The sequence below is a fragment of the Epinephelus fuscoguttatus genome, linkage group LG19 (genome assembly GCF_011397635.1).
Source record: "Epinephelus fuscoguttatus linkage group LG19, E.fuscoguttatus.final_Chr_v1".
NCBI classification, from domain to species: Eukaryota; Metazoa; Chordata; class Actinopteri; order Perciformes; family Serranidae; genus Epinephelus; species Epinephelus fuscoguttatus.
Window position 1 is genome coordinate 37166829 of NC_064770.1, and position 9534 is coordinate 37176362.

Here is a 9534-nt window from a genome sequence, read left to right on the forward strand (position 1 = left end):
TCCCTTAAAAAAGAGATTCTCAACTTCAACGGGACTCTCCTGATTAAACACAGGTATTTATTCAGTACACTGGAGTTCATGCTGTAGATAAAGATGGGCTGTCTATACCTGTGGTTCTGTGGTAATTTTGTTTGGTTGATAGTTAGTGCTCAGAGGGTGTGAGAATTTTTAAACTTTCAAAGAGAAGAACAAAGGCCTAAACTGTCTCAACATTTTTGTGTTGCAGTAACCCTTCTAGCCTTGTTTTCCCCCCTATCCTGTTAGTCATCTTTTTACCACCCTGAAGGCCATCCTGACACCCAGGTTGGATACAAAGAATGGGACACACAATAAACAGCATCATATCAGACAGTCAAATATTTGTATTGCGTTGGCACGGTGATGCAGTAGTTAGCATTGTCGCCTCACAGTAAGAGGCCTACAGATCCCTGTCCTAAGCCCCACCTACCAGACCATCACAGCCATATGCACGCACTTCATAAATGCAGGCAGCACATTTACTCACAGTTCGTCAGCCCACAAGTGAGACAAAAATTAGCTGCTAGCCACCCTACGGTCCCTTCACCTCACTCCTCACCGCTGTGGGCTGCTTCCTGGGAGGAGAGCGGACAGCAGCTTGGAAGATGGACCTTCAGCAGCTCAAATTCCGCCAGCGAAACCTCTCAGCACTGGTGTGGCCCGCTGTGTGGTGTCACAGCAGGCTGGTGGTCAGGAGCAGTGTTGGGTCTAACCTGTGTAACAGCAGCAACAGAAAGTTTTCTGATCAGGGAGTCTGTGCTGTCCAGTCTCACTGAGCTGCTGCCTGCTCTCCTCTCAGCGAGTTGGTTTGTAGTGAAAGAGGACACATTGTGTTTCGAGGCGCTAGCTAACGTTAGCTACATAAACGTGAACTTGAAGTGGCAGCTCTGAGCCTTTAGCTTCAGTTAGCAGAAGGCTAAACTATTAACATTTTCTCTCCATCACTGAAACACTGACGTGATTTATTTAATTTGTCATCAGACTCTCTTCGATAAGCCTGTCCTCTATTTCTGGGTTGCTTTGCAGGGTAGGCAGTTGCTGCCAATGCTGGAATAGCAACTTTCTCCGCAGGATTCTCCGCCATTGAATCAGGCTTTAATGAAAGGGAGCACGCACATCTGCATTTGCAGACCATCCAGTAGAAATGTTGTCTTTCTAAAATGACCCGTAATAGCCTAAGGGTCCGTCCCAATACTCACACTCCCCCTCAAAATTTGCCCTAGCCCTTGTTTCTGCGCATTACCGCGAAGGGCTAGGGTGTCCCAAACTTTAGGGAAGTGCTTTTCAGCCTTTAAAATCCCCACTTAATTTGAAGGACCGTGCGATGCACACTTACGAACCCATCTCAACTGAGGGGAAGATTGAATTTCCCAGGATGCATTGCGAAACTATCCAGCCAGGCGAGTTTTCCAGGAAGATGGCAGCCTTCATGAGAAAGCCATCGCACAATTGTAAGTACTATAAGCATGCAAAAATTCCAAAATATGTCGGAATGTGTTATGTTTCTGCATATGCATTGTTATCTGTAAGCGTTGAGTTAGAATATGAATACTTAAAAATCGCTAATTCACGATGTAGCCGCCATGAATATCTACAGAGTTCTCGATGAAGCCATTAATGCTGCACACATTTAGGTAGTTTTATCGATATGCATGATGAGCTGTTAAACAAAGAAGGATGAAGACAGCCTACGAAACAGGCAATACAACCACTGGAGCCGGCATTTTGGAAAAGAGTGCAAGAAGCCTACGTCAACGATACACCTGACGTAGGTGAACACGTCTGTTACGCTAATTTGCATGAAGTGGCGCCCCAATTCGTAGGTAAGATTCCCTACCCCTCAACACTACCCATTCGTCGTTGAGGGGAATCTATCTGGTGAGTGCGCTTGAAACCAAGGGCTAAGGCTAAGGAAAGAGAATTGGGATTGGCCCCAAGTCTTCCACCATGGCTGATTTTCTAAAGCCTAAAAACAGAGTTAAGAGGAGGTGCAGATATCTAGTTTTCTCTCAGTCTACTTGACTTGCAATATGCTTAAAGATTATTATGGGATTTCTGCCCAGTGATGCTAAAATTAACTGACTATCCGAGCTTTAAATAGAAGCTCTGTTCAGAGGCGCCTTGACCCCCTGGGCGTAAGTATGTTTGCTGATTTCAATCTTTTCATTATCATGTAGAGAAGCTTGAGAGGATCTGAGCTCGTGTGTCACAATAGAACTGCGGCGCCGCCTCAAACATGTAGTAAATCATCATCAGACTGAAAAGCTGGTCACAGGTCAGCACCTGGTGATTACAGATTAGATCTCTCGGTGAACAGTACCTGCTGCTCAGGAGTGCTGAGGGCGCGGCTGATTTAAATTGCTCTCTACATATTTACAGAACCGTGGCCTGGAAGTATGTGTGGAACGCACGCTGTGTAAATACTAGAGAGCGTTCTGTGTTTCATAAGTCAATTGTTTCTTTTTTTTTGTTCGTCATCCAGATATGTGACAGCCACACCCTGCTGCTGACAGCACCATTTGCATAAAAAACACGTTGAGCTTGTATAAACTTTTTCTGTTTTCAGGGTAAAACGACCCTTAAGGAACCGAAGCTACGAGGGTTATTTATGATTCACTCTGTGTACATGACTCTATGTACATACATCACAGGTGGGCGGATCATGTTTATCTCAGATGGATTGTGCAATGTGGAATTTAAACCGATGGGCTGTGTGTGATTGTAGTACAGGGGTGGACACATTGATATGAACGTCTGTACCATATGATGAAAACCTTTCAAATAACACTGTGTTTGTGAAGCTTATAAAGTATCAGAGAAGTGTTGAATCATCTTTAGTCATGTTTGTTTTATTTGTTAGTTAGAATACATTACACAGGCCAGGGGTCGGCAACCTTTACTATCAAAAGATATTTTTAGTCCAAAAAGAAAAACATATTTGAACCTTTTAATAAAGGTTTCACAGCCTATTAAGTCTAAGTAGCATATCAACATTACAGTGACAACTATTCAGTCCAAATGAGCATTCAATTAAATATATAATTAAGTTTACTTGAAATAGCACCTTTCACAGAAATAAAATTCACAAAGTGCTTCACAAAGTACAACGAAACAATCAAACAATAAAACACGCAATCAATAAAAGCAAAGGCAATATAACAATTAAAACAAAGCAACAAAATGAAAGTAAAACATAGAGCATGTGCAGGCTACTGGTGACTCAAACAGAAACACACCAGGGAACACGCCCTAGAAAAATTGGGGTGCTCGTGCATCAAACCCCCAGAACAGTGGCGGTCTTTGAAGCCAAATTTACGTAAGGGCCTAACAGGAATTTACAACTTCTGGGTCCATCATGTGATGCTATGAGGCCCCAAAGATTTTTCTTCATCTACCTAAGGCCCAGACTCACCAAACCGACTTCAAAGAGCTAGCAGTGATGAAGGCATATTATTGTGTCACCTTAGTCGCCTGTGTCTCGTCCAAAAGGTTGACTGTGACTGCAAAGACTACATCTGATGGCCAACCAATACGTACGTTCTCTGCCTGCATGAGAGGAAACAATTCTCAACACCAGCAGACAGTGGTAGTCTGTAATCGTCATTCAAAAAGGGAAACTGGAAGGCCGTCATGATGCTAGTTAGCTAGTTAGCATATCAACAACATAATACAGTGTTAAAGAACAGACTGTGTACCAGTGAACAATAACACACTCAGTGGCTAAACAATCTGACCTTATATGACAAGTTGACCTTGCTGTTTGTTTACTTTCCTCACTTCTGTTTCTCGTCCTGTGCGCTGAACTCAACAGCCAATCAGAGTGATTTAAATCACAGACAGGCTCCAACATCTCCAACACTATTTCAATGTGCTGAATCAGCTGCAAAAAAGCTGACAAGGGCTGAAGAAGGTCAACAGTGTGAGACACACAGCAAAGACTAAGGCAACATATGCTCACCGATGGCCCAGCAATGAGCAACGGCTTACTGTTAGCTTGATGTGTCAGGGCCTTTTTATCACTTAAGAAGGATGAAGACAATTTTTTAGCATCAAAATCCCGCTAATTGATTTGTCATTTGAGCTATCAGAATTTGATCTAAGTCTAGAGGAGTCACATGATGAAGTCATCTTATCCCCATCAAGTTAACTGAGTGCTAAACCAGAGGTTAGCTGCTCGGCTGCTGTAAGTCTTTAGTGTGCTTGCTCTACGGGCTGGGTAATTTCACACCATGTAAATAGAGAGTACATTCTTTGGGTTTATGCCCCAACTTTCATAGGAATGAATGGGGCCCATCTCCAACGCTGAATCCAGGTCTCTTTATACATCTACATCATGCACAGGACGGACAGGAAAGGCCATGGATGTATAAAGAGAAAGGCAGTGGGAGCAAGAGAGACGGTGAATCTGTGGAGAAAACCACACTGATCATAGTCACATCTTTTAGTCTTGTCTGATTTTAAATACTTACTGAAATTATATTTGTATAGAATTTAAAAATGTTTTAAAAATTGTCCTAAAAATTAGTCGACAACATTTTGATAACAAACAGTTCATTCTGTTAGAAAAAATGCCAAAGGGGACGGTTGGATTTGAAGATAAATACCTTATTAGAATATTGTCAATGACTGCTCTTAACAAAAAACTGGCTCCACAAACTAAGGCAGAGTGTAGAGAAGTGGGGTTTGGATAATATATAAATGTTTGTATTTGGTCACCTTTTATTATTTCTGATATAATATTTGCTACCTTGTTGAGGGTTTATGTATGTAGTTTTTGATTTGTTTTCCTGCGTTCTTTATTCATTTTGCTAAGTGCGTCGTAGTTATTTACTTCGGTTACATGTTACAATGAGTTTAATTGTTAAAAATTTAAAAAAAAAAAAAATCTGGCACATGCCAACGTGATGAACTCCACAGTGAATATCAAGTCTTTCTGCTGAATCACTGACTCCACCTTTAAGCTACTTTGGCCACGTTTACACGAAAATGATCCGCTGAAAACAAAATTGTTTCTCATTTTCATTTTGAAAAAAGTTCCGCGTTCAGACAACAACATTTTGATAACAATCGCCATGCACACAGATCCACAAAAATGACCAAAAATGCTGCAGTATACATGCCAGGCCAGTAGTTGGCAGTGTGACTTTGTAATGCTTCCTTCTACAGAGCGGTGATGTATAAACAAACAAAATGGCAACTGCATGAACGTTTGTCTGGACAGATGATGAGGTGGAGTTGCTACAGTAAATCTACACTTTGCTGGAGAAACGTTGATAAATTCAACAGGCTGAGCAGCACAAACAGAGCTCAGGAGTCCGCCATTGTTGTTGTGATGGTCGACTTTATCCCCCATGCCTAGTGACTGGAAGCGTAATGCACATGTGTGAAAAGCATACGTTTTTAGAGGAACTGCATATTGCAAGTTTACATGACAACGGAGACGGGACTGTTTCCAAAAAATTGCACTCTGGAACCCATTTCCAAAATGTTGCGTTTTCAGGCACCCAAAACGCCGCTGTTGTGTAAACGATCGGCCAAAACGCAACTAAAGTTCACAGTTTTCAGTTGAACTCGTCGTATAATCAGGACCTAAATGCTGCACAATACTAAACAAGCTAGTTGCTCTCTGTCTGTTAGCTGTGTGCAGCAGATCGTGTACAGCAGGATTTTAGTGCTTTTCTCTTGAAAAAAAAAAACCCTATGAGAGCCGAGAGAGTGAACCAAAACAGTCATGACCAAAACAATGAGCTGACAGTTGGGCTTTAGATTCAGGTGATTTTTCTCTGTAGGTTCATCACTACAGATTCACATTGTTCTCACATCGTCATATGATACATGTTATTGTTAAAAAAGAAAGATCATAGCCTCTGTAAGTTCTGCGAGGTACAAAGGTCAAAGCTAAACGAGACTGCCTCTGTGTTGCCTCCTCAATCATCACCACTTTCTTGTCTTGTCACTCACTCCTCTCGGTGTGATCACCTACCTGTCATAATCCCTTCCTCTCTCCCTGCAGGTATGTGGGTGTTGGTTTGAGTAGTAACTGCTCTGGGTGTGTGTCAGACACACCCACTGCAAGCATGAGACAGAGCAGCATGCTGAACCATTTTCTTCCCACTCAAGCGGAAAGCAGTCACATTGTTGGGCTCGACCTGCAGAAGTGCCTCCAGCTCCTACGACCACATTACTGTGCATGTCACTGCGCACGTAACAATAACACACACACACACACACACACACACACACACACGTAAAAATACTTTACATGCTCTGTAGTTTTGCATAAATCTTTGTTGTCAGCTTCTTTTCGGCAGCTGGTGAAGTTTGCATTCCTCGCACTAGACCATGACTTGAATACCACAGAGGGTGTGTGTGCAGTAACCACTTTTCCATGGAAATGAACACACTCTGTCACACCCGGCAGGTGCACCAGTCCTGAAGGGCTCCACAGCATTTGCCAAAACTCTAATGTGAAATTATATTCTTTAATCTATTAAACCATGAAAGGCCTCGTTGAGATTAAAAATTGTCTTTACAAGCGTGTCCAAGATAGGCAGCAGCACATCAAACAGAATGTCACAGTTACAATGAAGAAATCAGGTCGACTCATCGTGGCTCACACAGAGACAGACATTTAGTCAAAGAATTTACAACCTGATATACCTGCCTCCAAGAAAAACATGTCAAACCTCTGTGCTGTTTGCGTGCTGGTTTAATTCCCCTGTTGAAAACTGAATAGCGGATGAAAATGAGTGGATGTTTAAGATGCCATTATTTTGCAGTCCATATTAACATGGTAAATTTATTATTACCAGTGTCCTGGATGGGAAACAAACGAATGCAAAGAAATTTACTTCCTTGACTTTAGATTTAAATCGAAAGCTTTCTTTCAAATCAGTGCTGCTCTGTTACAGCAGTGTGGTCTTGGTCAAACCATTAAAACAAAGGAGCGCAATGTCCAGTCAGTGTCAGTCACTCCAAGATGATTTTGATTCCTCGCTGATGTCCAGTGATCCCTGATAACTGCGACAGCATTTGCACTTCTCAGGAGTTCAGTTCAGTTGGTTCTAAAGTTCATACAGGTCCTGTATGTGTGAAGCTGTTCTTCCTTGCAATGGTAAGGCTTGTGGTTACAACATGCCAACCTGAGGACGTCCCTTAGAGCCCTCCACAGTGTGGTCTGGTCTGCAGTAAGTTGCCACCCATTTAGCAGGCGCTAAAGTTACCGTCTTTGATTTGGTTTGATCCACAGGTCTGTGGCGATTCGTACATTTGGCGATGTGGTTTCCCACTGACATCATCTGATTAGCAGCACCTGTGTGCTCAGCTCGTAGGTGGGAGCTTAAACTCAAAGTACTTTGTTGATACTTTAATTCCATGTGACACAAGATGCATACTAGATTTGACTTATCAACTAGAAGTTTTTCAAAATGAAATGAGCCCCAGGTAGCCAGCATCGGCCCAAACTTGGTATGCCGGATGAAATTAGCCGGGCATCTTCTGGTTGCCCAACTCGGCTGGGTATCGGCATGAATGACACCCCGAAATTGGGCCAAATCAGCTGGCCTGATTCTGGCTGCCAACACTGCCATAACTGGGCCATTATCGAAAGTAACCTGGCCCAGAATCGTCCCAAACTCGACATGCCAGATGAAATTAGCCGGGCTGCATCTGGTCACTCAACTCGGCTGGGTATCGGCATGAATGACGCCCCAGAATTGGGCCACATCAGCTGGCCTGATTCTGGCTGCCACCACTGGGGCCATTCAAGAGCACAGTAGTGTCATTAGCAGGAAGCCACTGCGGCAGCTTACCTACAAGTAAGGGTGTGTCAAAGGGACAAAATAGTAGCACATAATAACACGATTTTTATTATTTATTTTTTTTTTAAAAGTGGTATTTTCAAACTTGAATCGCGTCATGATTAACACGTTAACGCTGACAGCCCTACTGTATAATCACCTGAAATTAAGAATTGTTGTGTTTGTGCGTTAGCTTGGAATGAGCCATTTATATTTACATACGGAGTGGGTCCACCATGTTGTTCTACAGTAGCCCAGAACAGACAAACCAAACACCGGCTCTAGATAGGGCAATTCACGTTTGTGTGTCGGCCAACATAGTTCTCCTACATGTTTGGCACATAACCTCACCACTAGATGCCACTGAAGCCTGAACACTGGACCTTTAAACTGTCTTAAATTTGAAGTTGTGAAGTCTTAATAGGCACAAATATTTTTTTTATCTAATTTCATTTAACTGTCTTTTTTGTCAAAACTAGTCAAGCTCTTCTGGGTTTCAGTCCACATTTCTGATGTTGCAAATCTTTCAACCCACCACTGAACCTAACACTGTCCTTTTACTTTATACTTACACTGATCTGTTGGCAAAATGTAGGTTAAGCTTACTCAGTCTAATAACCATATTCCAACATACGTTTGCATGGGATGACGTTTTGTACTGCTTACCTTTATACTTACCTGCATGCTTGAATAAGAAAACGTTGATTTTTTCTCAAAAAATCAGTCTTGAATTTGGTTAAAAATTATCTTGAAAAGGTCACACCGATCCAGGCATCATACAGATGTCTTTTTAAGTAAGCAACACATGCGGCCCCTGAACTTGAACAATGTTTTTAAAGATGTGATGTTTTAAATCATTTTATATTAAAGTTACATTTCTAACTACGTGTTTCTTACATTCTTAAACAGATTTTAATGACAATGAATTTAAAAATTAATGAAATTATAACCGAAAATATAAAAACTATTTCAATTGAATTTCAGTTCAAAATGTCTCTCAGACTGTTACATGCTTTATTTGTTTTGTATTGTTTGATGGAGCTATGTTCTTTGTATTTTATGGTTAATATTTGTCAGACGTGACTCTGACTGACCCCCCTCTGCATTTAACAAGAGTCAAAGCCGCTACAATCGTTAGCACTGCTTACCTTTGTCATCTTTAATGTTACAACCTAAATAACTACTGCACCTTCTGATGCTGTGCAAATATTATCATAACCCACCCAACAAGAACAAAGTATTCAGATTCTCTACTCTCCCTTTAACCTCACTGAAACACCTTTGTCACCACATAGCTTATACTAACTAATAGAAAATTAGACATTCCCTTGTCATGTCTAATTGAACAAAGGGAGCAAGCACTACTAATGATCCTGATCTGCCGCCATGGAGTTACTAGTTCTCCTGCATTCCTACACAACCATACATGTGGAAACAGTGAGTGCTTTATAATGCCCTGCCTCGTCCTGTGCTGCATGGAGCTGATAACAGAGCAGCAGCTGTTTCAGGTCCAGAGACCGTTTCTGCAAGGGAAATAAAACACTCCGAAACTGCAGATAAACTCATTGAAGAATTTTTTAAAGTGTGATATCAAGAAAATAAAGAGCCTCTTTCAGGGTTCATCAGTTGTTTTCTGATCGTGCATTTAAAATTTGAACACAAAAGTGTTTGACTGAACACACTGAAGGACAAGCTCCAGGAGCATTAAGTCAGACTG